A 26,337-nucleotide genomic window follows, 5' to 3' on the forward strand; every position below is an offset into this window, starting at 1 on the left:
AATGCCAAAGTGCAGAAAGACCTGGGAAGATCAGCATAGTGAGGACCACAGGCAGCTGAAGGGATACAGTGCTAATTACAGTGTGCTCAGGAAGAGGGAACAAAAAGCCCAGAAACAAAGCCAAGAGATGTAACTCAGCAGTCACACCCATCCCATTAAAATGGGCTTTTAAAGCCAGTCTCCTTAATCCTGTCCTAATTCCAAAAACATGTTTTAAAAAAAAGTCACTTAGCAACCTTAGCTGACAACAGCTTAGTCACCCATTACATCACCATGAAACCCAAGCATTTAGAAGCATAGAAATTAATAACTACAGATGTCACAAACCTTACACTGCCCACCCAATAAATATGAACGTATTATCCTTATCCAGGACAAAGAAATGCATATTTCACCACAGCACAATATCCTTAATTCTGACTCATAGAGAAGGCTTTTAGGGCATTTTTGCTATTTTGATTTTGGTATCTAAATCTTTCCTTTTAAGGGGCAGCATTAAGTACTAAAAAGGGTCCCGAGTTGTTTATCCTACAGCAGAGGCCCCAATGAAGGAATCAAGGCTCCATTTTTCCTAGTTGCTCTATGAACATGCAGGAGAGAGATAGTATTAGTTGCATTTATCATTTGACTGCAGCAATTCTGAGAAAGTTCTCGTATTTGCAATCTCTTGACTATAACCTTATTTATCTAGAGCAATAGTATGAGTGCTTGTCATCTGTGGGGGCTATTTTTCTAGGGCTGGTTCCCAAGCTCACTGACCTTATTAGGTTTCAGAGTAGCAGCCGTGTTAGTCTGTATTCGCAAAAAGAAAAGGAGGACTTGTGGCATCTTAGAGACTAACAAATTTATTAGAGCATAAGCTTTTGTGAGCTACAGCTCACTTCATCGGATGCATCCGATGGGTTGGGGACAGGGAGGAGGGGCAGAGGGGGAGGGGCAGTGGGACGAGGCTGGGGGGAGGGGAGGGGGAGGAGCTCTGGGGAGAGGGAAGGGTTGGGGACAGGGAGGAGGGGCAGAGGGGGAGGGGCAGTGGGGCGAGGCTGGGGGGAGGGGAGGGGGAGGAGCTGTGGGGAGAGGGAAGGGTTGGGGACAGGGAAGAGGGGCAGACAGGGTGGGGCAGCGGGGGAGGCTGGGGGAGGGGCGGTCGGGGGCAGGGGGAGAGGGGGAGGGGCGGTATGGGGCGGGGGAGTGGGAGGGGAGTGAGAGCCAGAGGGGGAGGGTCACGGGGGAGGCGGAGGGGGAGGGGCGGTATGGGGCGGGGGGAGGGGGAGGGGCAGTGGGGCGAGGCTGGGAGGAGGAGCTCTGGGGAGAGGGAAGGGTTGGGGACAGGGAGGAGGGGCAGAGGGGGAGGGGCCCGGGGGAGGCTGGGGGAGGGTCGGTCGGGAGCGGGGGGAGGGGGAGGGGAGTGAGAGGCAGAGGGGGAGGGGCGGTCGGCAGAGGGGGAGGGGAGTCAGAGGCAGAGGGGGAGGGTCACGGGGGAGGCGGGGGGAGGGGGAGGGGCGGTCGGCAGAGGGGGAGGGTCACGGGGGAGGCGGGGGGAGGGGGAGGGGGAGGGGCGGTATGGGGCGGGGGGAGGGGGAGGGGAGTGAGAGGCAGAGGGGGAGGGTCACGGGGGAGGCGGGGGGAGGGGGAGGGGGAGGGGCGGTATGGGGCGGGGGGGAGGGGGAGGGGAGTGAGAGGCAGAGGGGGAGGGTCACGGGGGAGGCGGGGGGAGGGGGAGGGGAGTGAGAGGCAGAGGGGGAGGGTCACGGGGGAGGCGGGGGGAGGGGGAGGGGGAGGGGCGGTCGGGAGCGGGGGGAGGGGGAGGGGCGGTCGGCAGAGGGGGAGGGTCACGGGGGAGGCGGGGGGAGGGGGAGGGGGAGGGGCGGTCGGGAGCGGGGGGGAGGGGGAGGGGCGGTCGGCAGAGGGGGAGGGTCACGGGGGAGGCGGGGGGAGGGGGAGGGGGAGGGGCGGTCGGGAGCGGGGGGGAGGGGGAGGGGCGGTCGGCAGAGGGGGAGGGTCACGGGGGAGGCGGGGGGAGGGGGAGGGGGAGGGGCGGTATGGGGCGGGGGGAGGGGGAGGGGAGTGAGAGGCAGAGGGGGAGGGTCACGGGGGAGGCGGGGGGAGGGGGAGGGGGGAGGGGCGGTCGGGAGCGAGGGGGAGGGGGAGGGGCGGTCGGCAGAGGGGGAGGGTCACGGGGGAGGCGGGGGGAGGGGGAGGGGGAGGGGCGGTATGGGGCGGGGGAGGGGGAGGGGAGTGAGAGGCAGAGGGGGAGGGTCACGGGGGAGGCGGGGGGAGGGGGAGGGGGAGGGGCGGTCGGGAGCGAGGGGGAGGGGGAGGGGCGGTCGGCAGAGGGGGAGGGTCACGGGGGAGGCGGGGGGGGAGAGGGGAGGGGCGGTCGGGAGCGGGGGGGAGGGGGAGGGGCGGTCGGCAGAGGGGGAGGGTCACGGGGGAGGCGGGGGGAGGGGGAGGGGAGGGGCGGTATGGGGCGGGGGGAGGGGGAGGGGAGTGAGAGGCAGAGGGGGAGGGTCACGGGGGAGGCGGGGGGAGGGGGAGGGGGAGGGGCGGTCGGGAGCGGGGGGGAGGGGGAGGGGCGGTCGGCAGAGGGGGAGGGTCACGGGGGAGGCGGGGGGAGGGGGAGGGGGAGGGGCGGTCGGCAGAGGGGGAGGGTCACGGGGGAGGCGGGGGGAGGGGGAGGGGGAGGGGCGGTATGGGGCGGGGGGAGGGGGAGGGGAGTGAGAGGCAGAGGGGGAGGGTCACGGGGGAGGCGGGGGGAGGGGGAGGGGGAGGGGCGGTCGGGAGCGAGGGGGAGGGGGAGGGGCGGTCGGCAGAGGGGGAGGGTCACGGGGGAGGCGGGGGGAGGGGGAGGGGGAGGGGCGGTCGGGAGCGGGGGGGAGGGGGAGGGGCGGTCGGCAGAGGGGGAGGGTCACGGGGGAGGCGGGGGGAGGGGGAGGGGGAGGGGCGGTCTGGGGCGGGGGGAGGGGGAGGGGAGTGAGAGGCAGAGGGGGAGGGTCACGGGGGAGGCGGGGGGGAGGGGGAGGGGGAGGGGCGGTCGGGAGCGGGGGGGAGGGGGAGGGGCGGTCGGCAGAGGGGGAGGGTCACGGGGGAGGCGGGGGGAGGGGGAGGGGGAGGGGCGGTATGGGGGCGGGGGGAGGGTCACCCGTTGAAGGTCCGGGTTCGCTGCCGTCTCCTCGGCTCTCGGGCCCCGGACCCGTCCCTTAGGCCCCCCACCAATGAGGAGCCGCTTCTCCCTGGTCCCGCCCCCTTCCCCGCTGTCATCACAGAACCGCACGTGGAGGAGGCGGGGCAGGGGCCGGGCTCCTCCGTGTACGTCACCAGCCTGCGCCTTGCCATTGGCTGTGCGGCCGAGTTGTCTCCGCGCCCGGCCCACGCAGCGTCAAACCCGCCAGTCAGCGAGAGGGGGCGGGGCCAGGGGCGGGGCCTGAGTCTGGACCCGGAAGCGGCTGAGGCAGCCTCTCGGCGGCGCTCGGCAGTCGGCGTCGGGCAGCGGCCGCTGCGGAGCCGGGAGTCGGTGGGTCCCGAGAGCGGGCCGGGGAGAAACGCGGTGGGGCCGAGGGCTGGGATGACCCCCCCGCCTGGGGATAGTGGGGCTGGGGTGACCCCTGCCGTCGGGGGGGACGCCCCGGGGAGTAGTGGGGCTGGGGTGAATCAGACTTTGAGGGGTGAACCCCCAGATCAGGTGGCGCTGGGGGGCACCTACATATAATCTGCAGGGGAGGAGTTCATGCATTACCCAGTCTTCCTGCCCCCACGCTACTTTCCCAGGATTATGGCACGGCTGGGGGTGGACTGGGGTGGAGTCCATGAACCCCCATCATGGGGGAGTGAAGCACTTTTGGGGGGATTTTGGGGTGAGGCAAGAATGGAGGCAGTGGTGAGAGGAGAAGGCTTGTAGCTTCCATACAGACTAGTGTTGCTTTTCTTTCACAGGGTTTTGTGGTGATCTGATTCCCTTGAGCGGAGGCTGCAGGTAAGAACTGGATTTGACTTGAAATGAGCTGTGCTGTTTCCAGGCCTTGCTAATCAGGTTATGTCCTCACTCTTGCTGCTGAAGTTATCTGGTTCATGCACTTCAGAACTGGGAATGGGACATGGGGCCTTTCACCTCAAGGTCACGAGTTCAAACTCAGCTTTGCTTGGTCGTGACTGAAGACTGTCACCGTCTGATAGGGTGACCAGATAGCAAGTGTGAAAAATCAGGATGGGGGTGTCCTTGTGGTGCCAGAGTCTAATGTGTTCCATTGAAAAGGGCTCTGGGATTTAGATGATGAAGTTTGCTCATAAAACCTTGTTTCTTTGTTGTTTAGCTTCAGTTCACTGAATAGTGGTAAAGCAGGGATGATTCTGGCGCATGTCTAGTATAAGATCCACAGAGCTCTTCTGCATCGGGGGTAGCTGTGTTAATCTGTATCCACAAAAAAAAAAAACAAGGACTTTGGTGGCACCTTAAAGACTAACTGATTTATTTGGGCATAAGCTTTCGTGGGTAAAAAACCCACTTCTTCAGGTGCAACTGAAGAAGTGGGTTTTTTACCCACGAAAGCTTATGCCCAAATAAATTGGTTAGTCTTTAAGGTGCCACCAGAGAGCTCTACTGGAGACTACATGTCCCAGCATACTATGCTTCATTTTAATATCTGAGCTGCCTCGTTTATCCCATTGCATGCTGGCATCTGTAGTCTCTTGGAAATCACAGTCCATATTGCAGTAAGGGCAGCCACAGTCTGTATTAGGGTGACCAGATGTCCCGATTTTATAGGGACAGTCCTGATTTTTGGGTCTTTTTCTTATATAGGCTCCTATTATCCCCCACCCCCTATCCCAATTTTTCATATTTGCTGTCTGGTCACCCTAGTCTGTATGTTGTGGCTATCCTTAGTTCAGAAACTGGATGGGCAGAGCGCTACGCTTTATCCGCAGGCACAGTGTCTGTTCAAAAGTCTAGATCTTGTTGGCCTTGCATTAGACTGTGGTGGCCCATGGTAAGCATCATCCAGTCACCACAAGGTCTCGGACAGAGGAGCAAAGGAGCTGCTCCTGTTGCCTGACTGTCTCCTCGCTGGCTTACTGCTAGGATCCTGTGTGTTTTCATGCCTAGACTCTCCTAGCTCAGAGTGCTACATATATGTTTGTGTAGCTGTGGTGTGCGCAGGATTTGGGGAGCTGTCTCACTGGGTCTGGCTGTTCAAAAGTCTTCTGCGAGCTAGCTGCTCTCTAGAGCCTGTGCTGCAGGGAGCAGCAGCAACAGTTCCTTGGCTGAAGCTCCAGGTTCCTTTAACACATAGGGCAGCTCTATAGATGCATTTCAGCTTTGTCACTGACTCAGCTTGTTTCTTGTCCCCTCTGGGGAGAGTTTCCTTTTCCCCTCTCATTGGAGCATTGCTCTAAGGCAGTGTTTCTCAAACTGGGGTCTGCGAGGGTACTCCGGGGGTCTGCAGGCCTTGCTGATCCACTCCTCTCCTTCCTCCCAATGCCTCCTGCACACTGGGGAACAGCTGTTCAGGAGAGGGAGGAGTGGGGATGGGGCGTGCTCAGGGGATGGGGCAGAAAGAAGTGGGGAAGGGTGGGGAATGGGCGGGAAGGCCTGGGACTGAGTGGGGGGCTTGGGGGGGCTTCAAAAAATTTTAAATCAAAATGGGGGTCCTCGTGGTGTTAAAGTTTGAGAACTGTTGCTCTAAGGTAAGTCAGGAGGATGGAGAACAACACGGTATTGACTCTGGCTTTTCCAGCTGGTGGTCAGAAATCTGCTTTGGGTTCTGCTGTGTGAGCTGTGACTCCCTCAGCTCCAGAGGTGCTGGAACAATTTGTATAGTGGGGGTGCTGAGAGCCATTGAACCAAACTGTGAACCCTGGTTATGATGGAAGCCACGTCAAACCAGCACTCCTAGTTCTAGCTCTTCTGCTCAGCTCTGTTGGCTTGTCAGCAAACTGGGAAGAGGAATTGTCTGTACTTGATGGTTGATCTGCCTCCTCTCTTCTGGTCAGTTAGGAAGGAGTGGTGGTAGTAGCTTTTGTCCGTGTCTTGCCCGTGCCCTTCCCCCATTTCCAGGCTGTGTGAGGCCAACCAGATCCTCCCCCTGTTCTGTAAGAGCCCCTGTGTTCTTCCTGTTCTCGCTCTGGCTCTTGGTGTCTTCAGAAGATATCACTGTTTGCTGCTCATTTCCTTCCTTATCCTTATGTGGCCACTTCTGCTTCATTCCCAGCATTCTCTCTGCCCTGCATTTATTCTACAGCCCCCACAGGTTGGATTGACCCCTTCTCCTTTCTCGAGCTGGCAGGTCGCTCCTGAATCTCGGACGTTGGGTCAAGTGGATGTTTTTCCCTCACTACCAGAAGGGAAGCCAATGCTCTTCGACTCCAAACCCTTCTTCAGCTACTAGCTGAGTTGCCAGGCCTTCACCTGCCCTTAATGCTGGGAGGATCTCTGAGAAGATGAGTTGTGCTGAGATCACTTTCCCAAGGTCTCTATAGTCCTCCCATTGCTCTCCCTATTGTTAGAGTTGGTGGATATTATTTGTGTAACAGTAGCACCCCAGAGAGCCCTAGCTGAGGACAAGAACCCCATTGTAGCAGGTCCTGCCTCGAAGAACTTGCAATTCAAATGTAAGACGATAGATGGGAGGGGAGTATGAAGAAATACTGAGACAGTAGTGGTCAGGTGATGGTCTCAGCACAGGAGCCTAACCATTGCCAGGTTATTTGTAGGAATCACAGCAAAGGAGAGTTTGAAGGAAGATAAAGAAGCAGCTTTGTGGATGCTTGCAGAATGCTCCCCCAAAGCATGAGGGACAGCAAAGGAGAGAGCACGAAGGTGCTTGTTTGAAAACATAATAAGTGAGGATGGAAGCTGATGTCATTGGCCAATCAGAGGGGGGATCTGACCAGGAGAGGAATTCTGCTTAATTCCTTACCACCGTGGGTCATGTCTGAATTTTTTGCCCCTGTGCTAGAGAATAGGCTGCCTGGGTCTCCAGTCTCCTACCCTTACTGCTATCCATGCTGCCTGGCAGTTCTATTTCCTGGAACCCTCCTTCCAGATTGTCTCTTACCCTCCATCTGTTTTGCATGGGCTGTGTCCTCTATCTCTTCCCACTTAGCTTGTGCTAAGAGCAGGGGAACCAAAGAACCACTGTAGGCTTCTGAGGGTTCCTGCGGAAGTGCCTTGCAGCTCAGGGCCTAACAGAGTTTGGGCATTGCTGGAGACCTGGTGTTTCTTGGAGGTATCCAGGGGCAAAGACTCTTTGAAAGTTTTTCTCCTTCCTAGCTCCATTCACTGTGCCTGTCCTGTGGTCAGCTATCAATAAATAATTCCCTTTCCCTTGTTTCTTTCAGCTTCTTCAGCTGGTTTTGAGTCCCCAGAACGGAAATCAGCTGGGCTCACACACCCTGCATTTCACAGGCTTCTGTCATATCTGGCCTGTGGCTATACTAGCTTCGGCTGTGGCCTGGATAGAGCTCCTACACTAAACTGGGTCATGACGGGCCAATACTCGGATGGGAGGCCTCCAAAGAAAACCAGGTGCTGCAGGAAGTGGTGGTAGTAACTCAGCAGGCTGTGCTCCTGAGTAGTGACCTGACGTCCCAGGCCTGCTGTTAGGTGTGATGGAAACCCCAGCAATCGGTGAAGATCCCACTGCACTTTATCCAAGAGCTGAGGAATTAACCCTGATTTTCTGGCCAAATTCCAGCTGGGCTAATTGCATTCTTTCAGTGTAACATCTCCCTGTTGGAGTGGGGTTTCTCCTGGATATGGGTGGCTGTGGTTGGTTGGTGTCTGAAGTGATTCTCTTTACTGGTGTGGGGAGGCTTAAAGCAGCTTGAGCTCCCTGGATGGAAGGCCCCTCAGTGGGCAGAGGATTGATCAAAGGTTCAAGTGAAGGACCTTGTCTTGCTGCCAGGGCGCATTCTGCATGTCGCAGGTGTAGCTTGCTGTGAAAGCTCAGTGGGTTTGGTGCCAGGTGGAGCGTAGACTGATTCTAGGGCACCAGGTGTGAGACGGAGAACCCCCACCAGCCATTCAGGTGCTGGTTGCTTTAAACAAAGCCCCATAAGTGTGTGACTTGCTCCTTAGGGGCCAGGCGCATAACTAGTGATAAGTGAGATTGGGGCACTTCTGCCGCCTACTAGAAAGGCAAGGGATATGCCTGTGCTCTCCAGAGGGCTGGGAATGTACTAGGCTCCGTAGTCTGTGCTGCCTTGCCCAGGACCATCGCCCTGAGCTATTGATATGAGCCATCTGAAATGACAGGGTCTCTTCAGGACTGAGTGCGTGTGCACAGCAGAGGCGTGCTCCAGCACAGGAGGCCAGTCTTGGGAGGAGGGATGGTAACATGAGCTGCTGATGTTAATGAGCTTTCACTTGTGTGTCCGGCCAGGGGAACCCCAGTGGTGGGTCTGGCAGACTGTTCTCTACCTAGACTTTGAGTCTCTCCGGGCAGCTGTGTGGGCTCCTGCTGAATGCAAGCCCCTGACAGGCTATACTTGCAGCACTGGGACCCAGGGAGAGAGAGTGCCTCAAGGAGACCATTAGGATGGTACTGGCAGGCTCTGTGGGGCTATTATTTGGCTGTTGCAGGGCTGGATTTGACAGCTGATAGGAGGGGATTTTCCTTAGCTTTTGCTGGCTAATGCTCACTTTTTCAGACCTTGTCCATTCTAGTAGTTGGATTAGGAAGGTTGCTCCCCATGGTGGGGCTTTGTGTAATTCTGTTTGGGCTTTGTGTTCCTATGATCTGATTTAATGGGGTAGTCCACTGGGGCCTGAGTTAGTTCTGTGTCCTCGTCTACACTTGCAGCTAAACCACATACAGCTGCACCCAGTGCTGACACCTGTTGTAGTGTAGACAAGGCCTCATGTACACTGGTGTAACTTTATTAACTTCAGTGAAGCTACTCCTGACTCTCAGCAGTGCAAGAAAGGAAAATGAGGTCCACTATGTAGCAAGTCCTTTCCTACCACAGAAATGCAGCCTCCTCTTGTGTGAAACCTGGTAGCTGATGAACAGTTCATAGCAACTCTCCATGAGTGTAGGATGAGAAATGAAGGCGAATCCTGTATCCAGACAAAGCTGCAATGGGAACGTGGGGTGGTGACATGGTATGATGTGAGATGGAATTTTAGCCAGGACAGCAGGGTTAATACCCCAGCACTTTACAGAAAATGCCATGGGCTCTTCAGTGAGTCTGCGTGGTTAGGGCTCCCTCGTTCTTGCGCTCCTCCATTCTGTTTCAGGGCATGAGCCAACCACTGACTGCCTTGATTACCCCATGGTCAGGTTATTATATATTTGTCCATTTTGTGCATCTCCTTTGTGCACATGCCTCCCTGAAGCTCCAGCACAGCAGGGGTTTGTGATGATGCAACCTTTTCCAAGCACTGACAACTGGAGGTGTAGGTCTGTTCTTCCAGCCCACTCTAGCCCTTGGGCCAAGGATATAAACAGCCCCCCACCCCACAACTGTCCCCAGTTCCTCTTTGGCCACCAGAGCTAAGCCAAGTGGTCTGGGAGCCTTTTCTCACTTTACCTTGGTGCATGGTTTACCCCCCCCCCCATACTTGTGTGTAGCTCTGTGGAAGTGTTCTCTTGTCTGTCACTGAAGCTGTCCGTGGCTACTGCTAAGGCTTCCTGCACTGGGTTCGTATCAGGGAACCTGCAGAGCCTTGTGCCTTGAATTTGGTGCTCAGCAAAAACCTGGGAAGGGTCCTTTGAGCCCTTAGGATCTTGCTGTCTTTTGCACTGCTCCCTGAAAGTCTCCTTCCTGCTGGTGTTCACCTCAGCTGGGAGGGCTTCCCAGTTGCAGACTCTGCTGGCCAGCTGGGCTATGGGCTGTCCTTCGTCCAGGGAAAGCAGTGCTGATGCCTCACCCTAAGTTCCCGAGTAAGGTAGTTTCAGGTTTCCATTTGAGCCAGTGGTGGTTGTCTTGCATTTCTCTGAGGCTTCATAGTTACCCTGGGGAGGTCAGGCTCTGCGCTCTGGGTGTACACGTGGCCAGGTTAGTGTTATCCAGACAGAACTAAGGCTTTCAGGAAGTGTAACGGGCCTTTTATTGCCCTGGATTGAAAAATCCACCAGTTAGGCTCTTGCTGCTCAAAACTCCTCTGAACGGTTTAAGGAGTCTGTCCGATCACATATGGTACAAATTCACGAGAGTCCTCATGCCAAGATGTCCTGGGCTCCCTCTGCAGGGACATGGCAGTGTCCACGCTGTGCCCAGATCTGAGATCTGCAGGCCTGCCAAGTGGGCTCAGACCACACCTTTACAGGCCCCACGCTCTTGACCCTGCAGCCAAAGCAGCTGGTGGCTTGGGAGGGCAGTGCTTGTGGCTGACTGACCTCCTTGGCCTGCTTCCTTGGGAGGCTCCTGCTAGCTAATGTCCTGTGGTGGGGCTCGGTGGAGGCCGCTCACAAAGGAGAAAAGGGGCTGAATTACCTTCTCTGACTCTTGTGCTCTGGATACGTTGCTGCTGCAGAGCCATGCTGATCTCGCTCCCCCTCCCACACTTCAGGTGCTCTTTGGAGGCAGAGAGGAACTGAGGGTCGCTGGTGGGAGCGGGGCTTATTTATACCCTTGACCTGAGGGCAGGAAGGGTTTGAAGGACAGGCCTACATGCCCAATTGTTAGTGAGAAAGTGGCCACGGGTCCCAGGCACACGACTCCTAAAGGGGGACCCTGGAGGGGCCCTGTGTTTAGGGAGGAGGAGCTAGGAGAGGTGAGTAACCCCCTTTTTTCTTGCATCTGCCTTCTGCTAGGCAGGCCATGGTCAGAGACGGGGTTCCTGGGCTGATGGGCTCTGGCGGCTCCTATGGAATTGTGCTCTAATGGGAGGATGGCTAAACTCCGCCCAGCGTGGGCTGTGTATAGGGTTGCCAGGTGTCCGGTTTTCGACTGGAACACCCAATCGAAAAGGGAGCCTGGCTGCTCTGGTCAGCACTGCTGACCGGGCCATTTAAAGTCCAGTCAGCAATGCAGAGGGGCTAAGGCAGGCTCCCTGCCTGCTGTGGCTCCATGTGGCTCCCGGAAGCAGCGATAGGTCCCCCATTCAGCTCCTAGGCATAGGGACAACCAGGGGGCTCCGCATGCTGCCCCTGCCCCAAGCGCCAGCTCCCACTGGGCAGGAGCTGCAGTGGTGGCGCCTGTGCACAGGGCAGAGCACAGAGCTGCCTGGCCGCGCTTCCACGTAGGAGCTGTAGTGGGAACATGTCGCTGCTTCTGGGAGCTGTTTGACGTAAGCGCCGTCTGGAGTCTGCACCCTGAGCCCCCTGCACCTCAAACCCCTGCCCAATCCCTGATCTCCCTCCCACCCTCCAAACCCCTTGATCCCAGCCTGAAGAACCCTCCTGCACCCTGAAGCCCTCATTTCTGGTCCCACCCCAGAAACTTCACTCTCAGCCCAGAGCCCATACTCCCTACCACACCCCAACCCCCTGCCTCAGCCTGGAGCCCCATCCCATACTCCGAGCCCTCAGCTCCACCCTCCCAGTCAGGAGTCCCCTCCTGCATCCCAACCCCCTGAGCCAGCCTGGTGAAAATGAGTGAGTAAGGGTGGGGAGAGCAAGTGACGGGGAGGTTGCAGTGGATGAAGTGAGCCAGGGCAGGGCCTTGTAGAAGGGACAGGGTGGGGCAAGGGTGTTTGGTTTTGTGAGTAGAAAGTTGGCAACCCTAGGTGTGTGGTGATTCATTGCTGCGTGCTCATTGAAGTGAGGGGTGGAGGAGCCAGGACAGGGCTGATCCCTATAGCATACTTGGTAGCATTTTGCCCAGTCTAGTTTGAATGGCCTGGTGCTGGCCCCTGGATCTGTCTGATGTCTCTGGCAATACACCATGGCACAATTCTGGAGCACAGCACACTTTGTATCCTTCCCAGAGGAGCAGGGATTATGCTGTCTGGACCATTCGTGCCCAGCGACAGAGGTGTCCAGTTGATGTTTACACATGTTGGATGGCACAAGTAGGGGCTGAAGGGAGAGGTGAGCCCCCCTCATGCCCAGACCTGCTGTCACACTCCAGAAACAGTCACCAAATTTTAACTGTAGCTGTTCTACCCCCTGCATTGTCCTGTCTTTGTCTCTCTATTCCCAGCACTGCTGCTTTTGGGTACTCGATGCTCTGCTTTGGGATCTGTCTGCCTCCTCCCACCCCTGTTCAGACACTCCTCAGTCTGGGACTTGGGATTATACACCTCCCTCTCTCCCACACCCACCTTCCGAAAAGAATGATTCTCCCTAGTGGAGGGCTCCAAGCCCCATGGACACTAAGGACCATCCACACTTCCTGAGCTGTCTCATATGGGATAGTTCAGAGTGGCTCATTGGCCTGCCATTGCAATGTGTGGCCTGTGTGACTGACCAACCCTCTCGATTTGGTGCTAGTACACTCCTGTCTATTGTAGGGCTTTACGCTGCTGCCCCTCGCTCTAGGACCTGAGCATCTGGTTCAGTCTCTTCAGATCCCTTATTTACCGTCTTTCCTTGTACTCAGTCCCTCCCAGCACAGATACTAATACCTGCTGGCTGCCTTGGGCTCTTTGCCCTGGGGAGGTTGGGGGACAGGGGAGGTGTTGGTAAGAAATCTCCCCCCCACCCCCCCGACTCTTCTCATCTGCATGCCACTGACATGGACACAGGCAGCCTGCACTCCGCTTTCCTTTCGTGTTTCCCCCAGGCCAGCTCCACCTGTGGTGGCAGTGCTGCCTTAGACAAGGCACTAGTACGGGGCTTGTGTGGAGGGGACAGGCAGCTCGTGGGAGCTGAGACAAAGGAGTGAGGCAGAACAGCATTGAGGCATGCTGAGGGGTGGGAATGGGGGGAGAATTGCTATGGCAACGCATTGCTGACAGCCAGATCCATGTGGGTTGCTGCTTCAGAGGAGAGAGGAGCAGGCAAGGTGGGATTGCGGTCTGGGTCAGTGGTTTCCCTGGGTCCCATCACGTGCTGACTGTAAAGCACAAAAGCTTCCCCAGTGGCATTGTGACCCCTTGCTAACACTCCTCCCCCACTCCCCCCAGGGCTCTGCACCCTCATGTGCCCTCTCAGAGCACAGCTGGCAAGCTTCATGTAGTGACTGCATGGGTTGGCGGGTGGGCACCTCTAGTGGGATGCACTGCAGGATCCAGAGGGAGAGCTCCGTGTGGGCATCTGCGTGTCTTGTCTCACGCTCTGACCTACACAGGGTAGGGCACCACCTAGATGATTGAGCCCTGCTGTCTTTGAAGCCTTGAGCTGCAGGGCTGGCCCAACCAGAATAGAACCAGTCTCCTAACTCTTGCTTCACTGCGACTAGAGAATAGATTGTACCCCCTCTCTTGTACCCAGAGCCATTGAACCCTCTGGCAAGGCCAGTCCCTTCAGCTATGCCTAGAGCTCCCTGGAAATGCCTTGATCCCCAGGGTGTGGCCCAAAGTGCTGTAAATGCAGGTATTGTGAGGGGAGGTTGGCACTTTAAAGAACTGTGCCACTCAGGCTGCTACTGCACTAGCAACCAGTGGAGAAGGGATGAAATATTTCAGAAACTACCCTTAGAGACCAGTCCTCGCCAGGTGCATCCTGGGCCCTATGAGTGAGTGAAGGAGACAGGATAGGCCTGCCTACACCACAGATAGAACTGGATCAGGCAGCCTACTTCCAACGTAGCTGCAATTTTATAGGAGCTGGGGACCTTAGCTATCATCTGCACTCTGCCCAAAGCCTTGGCTATGAGCCCCTGGAGGGGACTAGATAGGGGCTAATAGAGCATCCCCACCTTTGTGGATTGATCAATGTGCAACTGTAAACCTCTGTCTTTTACAGTATACATTTCAAAGGTCGGTGCTAGGTATTAGTGTAAAAGGATCCTATGAACTAGTCCCTTCCCCCCTCTCCTTCGGTAGCCAGCCCAGACTGATACCGGAAGGAGCTAGCCCTGCCCACAAAGGAACCAGCAAGCTCCAGCAGCTGCAGATTGCTGGGACTATTATGGGATGGAGCACAAGTTGTTTTAACACCCATAGTCAGAGTTCAGTTTGCACTGGGGCTATTGAGGCAGAGGAGGAGTGGAAAGGAGACCACGTTGCTCTCCCTCGCCCGTGTCTTGCTGTCTTGCCTCTCCATGGATGGCCCAACCACTCGTATATGCCTGGTCTTGTGCGTGAGCTGTGTCCTCTCCTCTCAGCTCTGAATGGGGGTAAAAAGCCAGTGGAACGTTCCTAAAAGCCTGCTCTGTCCATAGCCTGGCTTGGCTTACACCGGGGTGGGCAAACGTTTTGGCCCGAGAGCCACATTGGGTTGCGAAACTGGATGGAGGGCTGGGTAGGGAAGGCTGTGTCTCCCCAAACAGCCTGGCACCTGCCCCCTATCCGCCCCCTCCCATTTCACGCCCCCCTGACTGCCACCCTCAGATTCCCCGACCCATCCAACTTCTCCTTGTCCCCTGACTGCCCCCTCCTGGGACCCCCACCCCTAACCGCCTCTCCGGACTTTACCCCCTATCCAACCCTTCCCTGATTGCCCCGACCCCTGTCAACACCTCCGCCCGCAGACAGGCCCCATGGGACTCCCATGCCTATCCAACCCCCTGTTCCCTGTCCCCTGACCACCCCCCACCCCAGAACCTCAGCCCCATCAAACCTCCCTTGTCCCCGACTGTCCTGACCCCTATCCACACCCCCTGGGACCCCACCCCCTATCCAACCCCCCCCGCTCCCTTCCCCTGACTGCTCTGACCCCTATCCACACCCCCACCCCTTGACAGCGCCCCCCCCCCAGGACTCCCATGCCTATCCAACCACCCCCTGTCCCCGACTACCCCCAGGACCCCCTGCCCCTTATCCAACCTCCCCCTCCCCCCCAGCTCCCCGTCCCCTTACCATGCTGCTCAGAGCAGCAAAAGCTCGCAGCCCCGCCGCATAGCCGGAGCCAGCCACGCCGCCCGCGCTGCCCAGCAGAGGGGGCCTGGGGCTAGCCTTCCCAGCCGGGAGCTCAGCAGCTGGGCAGGACGGTCCCACGGGCTGGATGTGGCACACGGGACGTAGTTTTCCCACCTCTGGCCTACACAGTTCATTCAGATTTGAGCTGGCTTCGGCTGCCAGGCTGCTGCACTGCTACAGCTGGCTTAGAAACCTGAATCAGTTTTAAAATGGATTAGACTCATGGGTGAAATTGTGACATTACCTAGGCTGCAACCTGGACTGTTGAACAGCTGTGTCCCCTCAATTCTCCAGCCTGGGGTGCCTTTTACACTGCTTCACTCTGAGAGTAACCACTCCTGGTTTGCTCACACCCAGTCTCCGGCATGTAAATTACTCCCAGCTGTATTCTATGAGTGCTACAGCCAGCCACCCATGAGTTATCCTGCAGACTAACACCAGCAAACTCCCACTCCCAGGTTTGTCCCCAGAAATGTCTGGTACTGGCCCGCTCTCTCCTTCTGGACAATGAAAGCTCCTAGAAAAAAGTACATCATTTTATTAATAGAAAATTATATGCAGAAATCATATTCTCCCAAATGGAAGTTTCCAAACTCTTCAGTCCAAACGTACTGGTTTAGATAAAACAATAAAACAAGTGTGTTAACTACCAAAAGAGAGATTTTTAAGTGATTACAAGTAATGAGGCATAAAAATCAGAATTGGTTTAAAAAAAAAAATGAAATGTAACTATATCTATCTTGACAAGCTAAATGAGTTTAAAGTAGGGCTATTGATTAATCGCAGTTCACTCATGTGATTAACTCCAAAATTAATCGCGATTAAAAAAAAAAGGAGTTGCAATTAATCGCAGTTTTAATTGTATCGTGAAACAATAGAATACTAATTGAAATGTATTAAATATTTTGGATATTTTTTCTACATTTTCAGATATATTGATTTCAGTTACAACAAAGAAAACAAAGTGCACAGTGCTCACTTTATATTATTTTATTACAAATATTTGCACTGTAAAAGTGATAAAAGAAATAGTATTTTTCAATTCACCTCATACAAGTACTATAGTACAATCTCTTTATCATGCTCAACTTACAAATGTAGGTTTTTTTGCTTTGGCTACTATTCCGGAGGACATGCTTCCATGCTGATGACGCTTGTTAAAAAAATAATGCATTAATTAAATTTGTGACTGAACTCCTTAAAGGAGAATTGTATGTTTCCTGCTCTGTGTTTTACCCACATTCTGCTGTATATTTCATGTTATAGCAGTCTCGGATGATGACCTAGCACATGTTGTTCATTTTAAGAACACTTTCACTGCAGATTTGACAAAATGCAAAGAAGGTACCAATGTGAGATTTCTAAAAATAGCTAAAGCACTCGATCCAGGTTTAAGAATCTGAAGTGCCGTCCAAAATCTGATTGGGATGAGATGTGGAGCATGCTTTCAGAAATTGTAAAAGAGCAACACTCCAATGCGGAAACTATTGAACCCCATACCACCAAAAAAAGAAAATCAACCTTCTGCTGGTAGCATCTGACTCAGATAATGAAAAGGAACATGCGTTGGTCTGTGCTGCTTTGGATCGTAATCGAGCAGAACCCGTCATCAGCATAAAATATTAGGGTTGGAAGAGACCTCAGGAGGTCATCTAATCCAATCCCCTGCTCAAAGCAGGACCAATACCAACTAAATCATTCCAGCCAGGGCTTTGTCAAGCCGGGTCTTAAAAACCTCTAAGGATGGAGATTCCACCACCTGGATGCATGTTCTCTGGAATGGTGGTTGACGCACTAAAGATTCATATGTCCCTTCATGCATCTGGCACATAAAAACTTGCAACACCGGCTTCAGCAGTGCCATGTGAATGCCTGTTCTCAATTTCAGATGACATTGTAAACAAGAATCAGGCCTCATTATCTCCTGCAAATGTAAACAAACTTATTTGTCTGAGCAATTGGCTGAACAAGAAGTAGGACTGAGTGGACTTGTAGGCTCTAAAGTTTAACATTGTTTTATTTTTGAGTGCAGTTTTTTTGTACATCAACAATTGTAAGTTCAACTTTCATGATAAAGAGATTGCACTATAGTACTTGTATTAAGTGATTTGAAAAATACTATTTTATTTTTACAGTGCAAATATTTATAATAAATATAAAGTGAGCACTGTATACTTTGTATTCTGTGTTGTCATTGAAATCAATATATTTGAAAATGTGAAAGACATCCAAAAATATTTATATAAATAATATTCTGTTATTTAACAGTGCAATTAATTTTTTTTTTAAATCTCTTGACAGCCTTAATTTAAAGCAAAAGGACTCTCACCGCATGCTTTAACAGTCTTGCTGGCTGGAATTGTTTCAGCCAGTACTCCTCACCCAGTCTAGTGTTTTCCTTTTCCTTCAGGGGGTGTTGATGGCATGAGCAGAGAGAAGGGAGGAGTAACTTGTGGCACTTGTTCCCATTCTTACACTTTCCCTTTCTTTGAGACTCCTCTCAAGTTGGGGTTCAGCAGACAAAAAGTCTGTGGGGATGGGACCTTCCAGCTGTTTCTTGCCAGGATGTAAATTTCTTGCTCACACTCTTTTCCCTGCCAAGAATGGCCACTGAATGGGGTGGTGATTTAGTTGACACCCAGCTGGGGCATCAGTTTGCCTTTTGTCTCTCAGGAACCAATTTGTGGCTGCTTTTCTAAACTTGCGTCATGTCTCAGCAATGTCATAGAGTGGAATCTTACAACTTTACATATAGTGTTGCCACACATATTTTACCAGGACAATAATGATCAGCAAATTGAGTTTTCAAATGATACCTCCTAAGGCATACTTCGTACAAAATGTAACATAGCCTTGTAAAAGGAGCACAGACTGTCACAGAAATGTCCCCAGTGTAGGCCAGACCCTGAGCCTGAGTGAAGGGAATATGGAGATTGGGACATGGTGCATAAGTGAGAACAAGTGATTTTTGGGCAGAGAGCCCCACACTCGGGCCTTGCGTTTCAGAGGGAAGTTCCTTTAGTTTTGCTGTGCTTCCTTGGTGTGATGGAACAGCCAGACAAAGGGGAACCGCTCAGTTGCCCAACATCAGCAGACATACCTCTCCCCATCCTGCCCCACAAGTCCCGTACCGTTGAGACATGCAACTGACAGCTCAGGCACATCTGCTCAGTGTGTTTGGCTCTAAACTCTTTGGAACTGGGATTGTCATTCACAAAGTACCACACCTCATCAAGCCTCATCAAGCCCTCGGATCGCTACCCCTTCCTGCTTCTCCACGTGGGCACCAATGATACTGCCAAGAATGACCTTGAGCGGATCACTGCGGACTACGTGGCTCTGGGAAGAAGGATAAAGGAGTTGGAGGCGCAAGTGGTGTTCTCGTCCATCCTCCCCGTGGAAGGAAAAGGCCTGGGTAGGGACCGTCGAATCGTGGAGGTCAACGAATGGCTACGTAGGTGGTGTCGGAGAGAAGGCTTTGGATTCTTTGACCATGGGATGGTGTTCCATGAAGGAGGAGTGCTGGGCAGAGACGGGCTCCATCTTACGAAGAGAGGGAAGAACATCTTTGCCAGCAGGCTGGCTAACCTAGTGAGGAGGGCTTTAAACTAGGTTCACCGGGGGAAGGAGACCAAAGCCCTGAGGTAAGTGGGAAAGCGGGATACCGGGAGGAAGCACAGGCAGGAATGTCTGTGAGGGGAGGGCTCCTGCCTCATACTGGGAATGAGGGGCGATCAACAGGTTATCTCAAGTGCTTATATACAAATGCACAAAGCCTTGGAAACAAGCAGGGAGAACTGGAGGTCCTGGTGATGTCAAGGAATTATGACGTGATTGGAATAACAGAGACTTGGTGGGATAACTCACATGACTGGAGTACAGTCATGGATGGTTATAAACTGTTCAGGAAGGACAGGCAGGGCAGAAAAGGTGGGGGAGTAGCACTGTATGTAAGGGAGCAGTATGACTGCTCAGAGCTCCGGTACGAAACTGTGGAAAAACCTGAGTGTCTCTGGATTAAGTTTAGAAGTGTGTGCAACAAGAGTGATGTCATGGTGGGAGTCTGCTATAGACCACCGGACCAGGGGGATGAGGTGGATGAGGCTTTCTTCCGGCAACTCACGGAAGCTACTAGATCGCATGCCCTGATTCTCATGGGTGACTTTAATTTTCCTGATATCTGCTGGGAGAGCAATACAGCGGTGCATAGACAATCCAGGAAGTTTTTGGAAAGCATAGGGGACAATTTCCTGGTGCAAGTGCTAGGGGAGCCAACTAGGGGGAGCGCTTTTCTTGACCTGCTGCTCACAAACCGGGTAGAATTAGTGGGGGAAGCAAAAGTGGATGGGAATCTGGGAGGCAGTGACCATGAGTTGGTTGAGTTCAGGATCCTGACGCAGGGAAGAAAGGTAAGCAGCAGGATACGGACCCTGGACTTCAGGAAAGCAGACTTTGACTCCCTCAGGGAACAGATGGCCAGGATCCCCTGGGGGACTAACATGAAAGGGAAGGGAGTCCAGGAGAGCTGGCTGTATTTCAAGGAATCCCTGTTGAGGTTACAGGGACAAACCATCCCGATGAGTCGAAAGAATAGTAAATATGGCAGGCGACCAGCTTGGCTTAATGGTGAAATCCTAGCGGATCTTAAACATAAAAAAGAAGCTTACAAGAAGTGGAAGGTTGGACATATGACCAGGGAAGAGTATAAAAATATTGCTCGGGCATGTAGGAAAGATATCAGGAGGGCCAAATCGCACCTGGAGCTGCAGCTAGCAAGAGATGTCAAGAGTAACAAGAAGGGTTTCTTCAGGTATGTTGGCAACAAGAAGAAAGCCAAGGAAAGTGTGGGCCCCTTACTGAATGAGGGAGGCAAGCTAGTGACAGAGGATGTGGAAAAAGCTAATGTACTCAATGCTTTTTTTGCCTCTGTTTTCACTAACAAGGTCAGCTCCCAGACTGCTGTGCTGGGCAACACAAAATGGGGAAGAGATGGCCAGCCCTCTGTAGAGATAGAGGTGGTTAGGGACTATTTAGAAAAGCTGGACGTGCACAAGTCCATGGGGCCGGACGAATTGCATCCGAGAGTGCTGAAGGAATTGGCGGCTGTGATTGCAGAGCCCTTGGCCATTATCTTTGAAAACTCGTGGCGAACGGGGGAAGTCCCGGATGACTGGAAAAAGGCTAATGTAGTGCCCATCTTTAAAAAAGGGAAGAAGGAGGATCCTGGGAACTACAGGCCGGTCAGCCTCACCTCAGTCCCTGGAAAAATCATGGAGCAGGTCCTCAAAGAATCAATCCTGAAGCACTTAGAGGAGAGGAAAGTGATCAGGAACAGTCAGCATGGATTCACCAAGGGAAGGTCATGCCTGACTAATCTAATCGCCTTTTATGATGAGATTACTGGTTCTGTGGATGAAGGGAAAGCAGTGGATGTATTGTTTCTTGACTTTAGCAAAGCTTTTGACACGGTCTCCCACAGCATTCTTGTCAGCAAGTTGGGGAAGTATGGGCTGGATGAATGCACTGTAAGGTGGGTAGAGAGCTGGCTGGATTGTCGGGCTCAACGGGTGGTGATCAATGGCTCCATGTCTAGTTGGCAGCCGGTGTCAAGTGGAGTGCCCCAGGGGTCGGTCCTGGGGCCCGTTTTGTTCAATATCTTCATAAATGATCTGGAGGATGGTGTGGATTGCACTCTCAGCAAATTTGCGGATGATACTAAACTGGGAGGAGTGGTAGATATGCTGGAGGGGAGGGATAGGATACAGAAGGACCTAGACAAATTGGAGGATTGGGCCAAAAGAAATCTAATGAGGTTCAATAAGGATAAGTGCAGGGTCCTGCACTTAGGATGGAAGAATCCAATGCACCGCTACAGACTAGGGACCGAATGGCTCGGCAGCAGTTCTGCGGAAAAGGACCTAGGGGTGACAGTGGACGAGAAGCTGGATATGAGTCAGCAGTGTGCCCTTGTTGCCAAGAAGGCCAATGGCATTTTGGGATGTATAAGTAGGGGCATAGCGAGCAGATCGAGGGACGTGATCGTTCCCCTCTATTCGACACTGGTGAGGCCTCATCTGGAGTACTGTGTCCAGTTTTGGGCCCCACACTACAAGAAGGATGTGGATAAATTGGAAAGAGTACAACGAAGGGCAACGAAAATGATTAGGGGTCTAGAGCACATGACTTATGAGGAGAGGCTGAGGGAGCTGGGATTGTTAGTCTGCAGAAGAGAAGAATGAGGGGGGATTTGATAGCTGCTTTCAACTACCTGAAAGGGGGTTTCAAAGAGGATGGCTCTAGACTGTTCTCAATGGTAGCAGATGACAGAACGAGGAGTAATGGTCTCAAGTTGCAATGGGGGAGGTTTAGATTGGATATTAGGAAAAACTTTTTCACTAAGAGGGTGGTGAAACACTGGAATGCGTTACCTAGGGAGGTGGTAGAATCTCCTTCCTTAGAGGTTTTTAAGGTCAGGCTTGACAAAGCCCTGGCTGGGATGATTTAACTGGGACTTGGTCCTGCTTTGAGCAGGGGGTTGGACTAGATGACCTTCTGGGGTCCCTTCCAACCCTGATATTCTATGATTCTATGATTCATACAATGGGTCCCCTATGGGGCTGTCCTCTAGGGGTATATCTGCATTGCAACAGAAGACCTGCAGCTGGCCCAGGTGAGCTGACTCAGGCTCGCGGGGCTTGAGCTGCCAAGCTATGAAATGTCTGGGCTCAGGCTGGAGCCTGGGTTTTGAGACCCCATGAAGTGGGAGTGTCCCAGAGCCTCGGTCCGATTCCAAATGTCTATGCTGTAATTTTATAGCCCCGCAGCCCAAGCCCTGCAAGCACCCCGTCAGCTGACCTGGGCCAGCCTCTGGTCTTTTATCACAGTGTAGATGTATGCTCGGTGTTTCTGTAACATAATGTTGAGAGGCGAGGTGGTCCAGTGGATAGGGCTCTTGACTGGGATGGGGGAGACATGGATTCTGCTCCTGACTCTGCTGCTGATTCTGATGGGCCTGGTTGGATTGTTATAGAAGGCAGTGTCTCCTGGGAGGAAGCCTTGGCGGGCGGTAAAGACTGTATACCCCGGAAGGGCTTTTGCTTCTTGTTCCATCTACAGACAGCGTGCCTCGGCCAGAGGGCTAAGTCACTGAAGACCTGCTGAAAGAACCATCGGCTGTGGGGGGGGAGGTTCGCGAGAGGCGGGTGCTGCTCTATTGTAAGAACTGAAAGAAAAGCAGGCTCACACCCAACCGAAAGGGGGCACCCACGAGAGGTAGGTGCCACCCTGTTCAAAACTGAGCGATTGCAGGCACGTATCAGCCAGAGACGGGGTGCTTGCGAGGGTGGGTGCCGATGCCATTACAACATCCCTGTCAGTAAATCAGACACCGAATACCATGTTATCCTGTCATCTTGGAAACCTGGCTGATGCCCTTCTCCGAGAACAAAAATGGAGCTGCTCCTATGACTGCTGCTGCTTCTATAAGAACACGGCAGAGTGAGGCTGGGAGCTCAGCAGAGACGAGGCAGGTCCAGGAGCTTATGGAAGGAAACTTTCCCTCCCTTTGGTGGGTGCTTCTACCTCCACATTGATGACTCCTGCATTTCACACTGAACTCGGGAATTGCGGAAAATCATTGAGTCGAAAGGTGCCCTGCTGAGTGTTCAGCCTCTGGCAGTAGGGTGGAGAATGCATGGACAGCAAGAGTGCAAGTTCTCCCGTGGCCCCATCCTTCACCACTGTTCCCCAGTCCCGACCTGGAGAGAGCGCCTCTACTAGGATTTTTCTCATTGTCAGTCAAGGACTGGTGTAGCTCCGTGGCTGTTCCCACTGGTGGAAGAGTTAGTATAAACAAGCTGGTGGCGTGGTGATGCACCCTGTCTACACTAGTGCTTCCACCATTGGTAACACTGGTGTAGGCCCACAGTGGAGGGAAAATCCTAGTGTATACACTGCCTGGGGGGAGATGATAGTTCAGTCTCCATGACATGTTCAAACCTGGCCCTCTAGGCTGAAACTGACAACAGCTATGCTGGTGGTTATTGTGATGTGGTTCTGTCCTGTAGGAACTGGACTGAGACCCACAACTCATTTTAGAGAGGCACCCACAAGAACATTATTCTCAGGCATTTCTTTCAGTGCCAGTCTGCCTATCTTTGCCATGTGGTATTGAGCTCTGGGGACTAAAGGGATCACTCCCAGCGTAAGCTTCATTTCTACTGTCCATGCTGAAACCTTCAAAGAAAGCTCATGAAGATGGTGAGAGATCAGATTATGCAGAGTTGATTGGGCTGTGTGACACTTTTTGGAGGTACTTGATGTGTCTGGGGTGAATTGCTGCCACCTGCTCACAGTGTGAGAGAGCCCTGCCTGTGCCCAGCTCCCACATGCTGGCAACACGAGCACTCTGCTCCAGGCTCTGCAAGCCCCACTCTTTCTCAGTGCAGGCTACCAGTTCTCACACACCACTTTGTTAAGCTTAAGTACCCAGTCCCTTATCTTCTGGCCATGTGCGGTGTACACTGATCCGCTGCCTCTGTGAAAGCAGTGCACTCCAGGTCGCTGGTTTCACCTCAGTTCAACCCTATCCTTAGGACAAGGCACATAGACGTGTCCATAGTAGAAGCAAACTGGGGTTTATTGAACAGAGTTTGAGTCAGAGATTCAAATAAAAGCAAGTGTAAGGTTTTGGAACTATTGGTGGACAATAACAGAGCCCCTCTTTCCCAGGCACCCTGCCACACTGGGCAGAGATAGGACTGTCTGGATGACCCGACTGGAGTGTCGGTTCCAACCCAAACAAAGGAGAACCTGACCCTAGGCTTGTAGGAGGTCTGGGGGAATAATGGAGACATGGTGACTAAAGACCTGACCCCCTAACCACTTGAGGATGCTTCTAGTGAGCACTGGCCATCACAAGCGCCTGCTGGCAGAATCACTTCTCTGTAATGGATAAAATCTTGTGCCCTTTCCCCTTCTCTTACAGGTTGTCACTCACCCCAGGGCAGGAGGCCCCTATTCTGAGATTTTCCTTGAGGTTCTTTTGTCTTTGTAAACCCTCAGGCCTGCACATCATCCAGACAGTAAAGCTAGGGTGGTTCCAGGGATGTCCATTGTTCTCAATGCTGACTGAGTTAGCCCTGGGACCTGCCTCACCTCATGTCACTAATTTCCCTTTAGCAGTTTTGAAACCTAATATTCTACATTTTATGGGGAATCGCTTGAGAGAGATGTAAACATCTCACAAGAGCTGTGACAAGCAGCTTTAGGTGTAGCTTTAGGCCTTAGCTTTTGGCAGAGACCCCACACAAACCCCTTTGGTGAAATATTAAGAAGACAGCTGGACACAGGGGTAATATATTTGTCTGGGCACGTCTGTGTCATTTGGCTGCCACCACAAAGGTAAGTTAACAGTGCTTCTCCCCCTTTGGTGCCTAGCTGCAGCTCTTCGGGCACTGAGAGCTGGGGCCATTTAATGCTTTGTTTGTTGGGGGAATAGATTTCAGATTTGGAATGGTTTGTGTGTTCTTAAACAAACAAAATAAATACCCAACCAACTATACGTATTTCCTCTGTGACACTCCGGGCCTGCATGTTTAATATGAATTTATTTATTACAGAAATTATAGCTGCTGTAATTGTGTGTCTGTACAGTATTATGCTGGTAGATGAAATCGATCAAAGCCATGATGCTTCCAAGGGTGAGGCTACTGCTAACATGGATGTCTTGCAGTGCAGGCCAGGTGTAAGGTGGGGAGCTTACTGCGGGTATCTTCCCTTGTTGTTTTTGGGGGAAGCTTCTCATTCTTAAAGCCTTATGTTCACTAGCACTCCCACTGTTACTGCCGGGGCAGCTGCACTGGTGTCCACGACAGTGTAAATTCCTCCCCCAGAACCCTAGTGAAGACAATGCCATATAAGTGGCCTGTGGGAGAAGTCAATTTCTAGCTTCAAAAAATACTCTGAGAAGGGCTGTTTTGCTCACCCTGTGTGTGTGTGTGTGAGTGTGTGTGTGTGTGTGTGAAAGGTACCCAAAATAAATCCTTAGGTGGCTTTTTTTTTTTTTTACACAAGCTTAAGTGAATCATTTGAAATGGGCCAGTTTGTAATTGGATATGTCTCAGACACATGTTAAGAGGGAAATGAAAAGATTGTGGATTGAGTGACAAGGGACAAATGAGCTGAATCCAATACGGCACATCCGGGGACTAGGTATTGGCACGATCTCCCACATGCTAACAATAGGGGTTTCCACCTCAACGCAATCCTCCAGAGGGTTCTGAAAAGGTGTCTGTACTCTGCACTGAAACACTCACGCTATGCTGTGGCTGGCCCAGGTCAGCTGACTCGGGTTTGTGAGGGGAGGGGGGCGGTGGAGCTGTACAATTGTAGTGTAGACGTTTGGGCTGGAATCTGGGCTCTGAGACCCTCACCCTGCATGGGCGGGGGCGGGGGGAGGATCTCCGTACTTACTCTTCAACCTGAGTCAGCTGATGGGCTTTAAGGCTCAGTGCCATGGGCTTTTTAACCACAGTATAGACATACTCGGGGTCTGTCATGAAAAGGGAGGCCATGGGAAGATAGAAATGTAGGCAGCCATCAGGTCTGATGCTGGAGAGAGATGCCAGGATACTTGGAGATCAGCAATGGGCAGCAGCTGTTGGAGACACACACCTTTCTGCTGTATAAGCTTTACTTCACAAGCACAGGTCTTAAGTGGCCAAGCTTAATGGACTCGGCCTAGTTACAGTCATGGTGTTATGGCAGAAAGGTAGAGAAGTAATGAAGCTAACAATTCTTGTAAGATAAATAGCTGAGCTGGGAGATGCTGCAACAGTGCACCCTGTCCAGAGCTCTGATGGATGGGGAATTCGGGAGTAAAAAGAGAATGCAGGCAGAAATCCAGCAAGAGAGTGGGGGCCACCCAGTTTATTGCACCCAATGCAGCATGTATGATTGCATGCCCTATGGATGGGTGGCGTATGTGTGCATTCAGTGCAAGGAGCTCCTGGCTCTCAGAGACTGTGTACGGGCTTTGGAGACCAGAGAGGCTGAACTGGAGGAGCTAAGGGAGACAGAGAGGTACATAGATGAGACTTTCCAGGACACAGCAGAACGGTCCCACCCCTGGTGTGACAGCCTCAGAGCTGTTGAGGAGGATGAAAGTTTTGGGGAAGGAGAACATCCAACTGGAGCGGGGGAAATGATCCCCAGGTGATGATGTGGTATCCTTTCGTACTGAGGATACCTCTCCGGGGGAGGGAACTCCAATTATTAGGAAGTGACAGGTAATAGTTACGGGCAATTCAATCATTAGAAACATAGATAGCTGGGTTTGCAATGACCGGGAGAACCACATGGTGACTTGCCTGCCTGGTGCAAAGGTTGCAGATCTCTCGAGACATCTAGATAGACTTATGTGCAGTGCTGGGGAG

At 53.0% G+C, this 26,337-nt stretch overlaps 1 protein-coding gene across 3 annotated transcripts in view; it reads left to right on the forward strand.

Moving 5' to 3' along the window:
- The first annotated feature begins 3,416 nt into the window (after positions 1-3,416).
- Positions 3,417-26,337, forward strand: part of FAM214B (family with sequence similarity 214 member B) — a 67,529-nt gene continuing 44,608 nt past the window's right edge. For all 3 annotated transcript variants that reach the window (XM_038403981.2, XM_038403967.2, XM_043514626.1), the window contains exons 1-2: positions 3,417-3,511; positions 3,931-3,970. The gene's annotated coding sequence lies outside the window, so the exon portion shown is untranslated. The remainder of the gene's footprint in view (positions 3,512-3,930; positions 3,971-26,337) is intronic.

Source organism: Dermochelys coriacea, chromosome 5 (genome assembly GCF_009764565.3).
Source record: "Dermochelys coriacea isolate rDerCor1 chromosome 5, rDerCor1.pri.v4, whole genome shotgun sequence".
NCBI classification, from domain to species: domain Eukaryota; kingdom Metazoa; phylum Chordata; order Testudines; family Dermochelyidae; genus Dermochelys; species Dermochelys coriacea.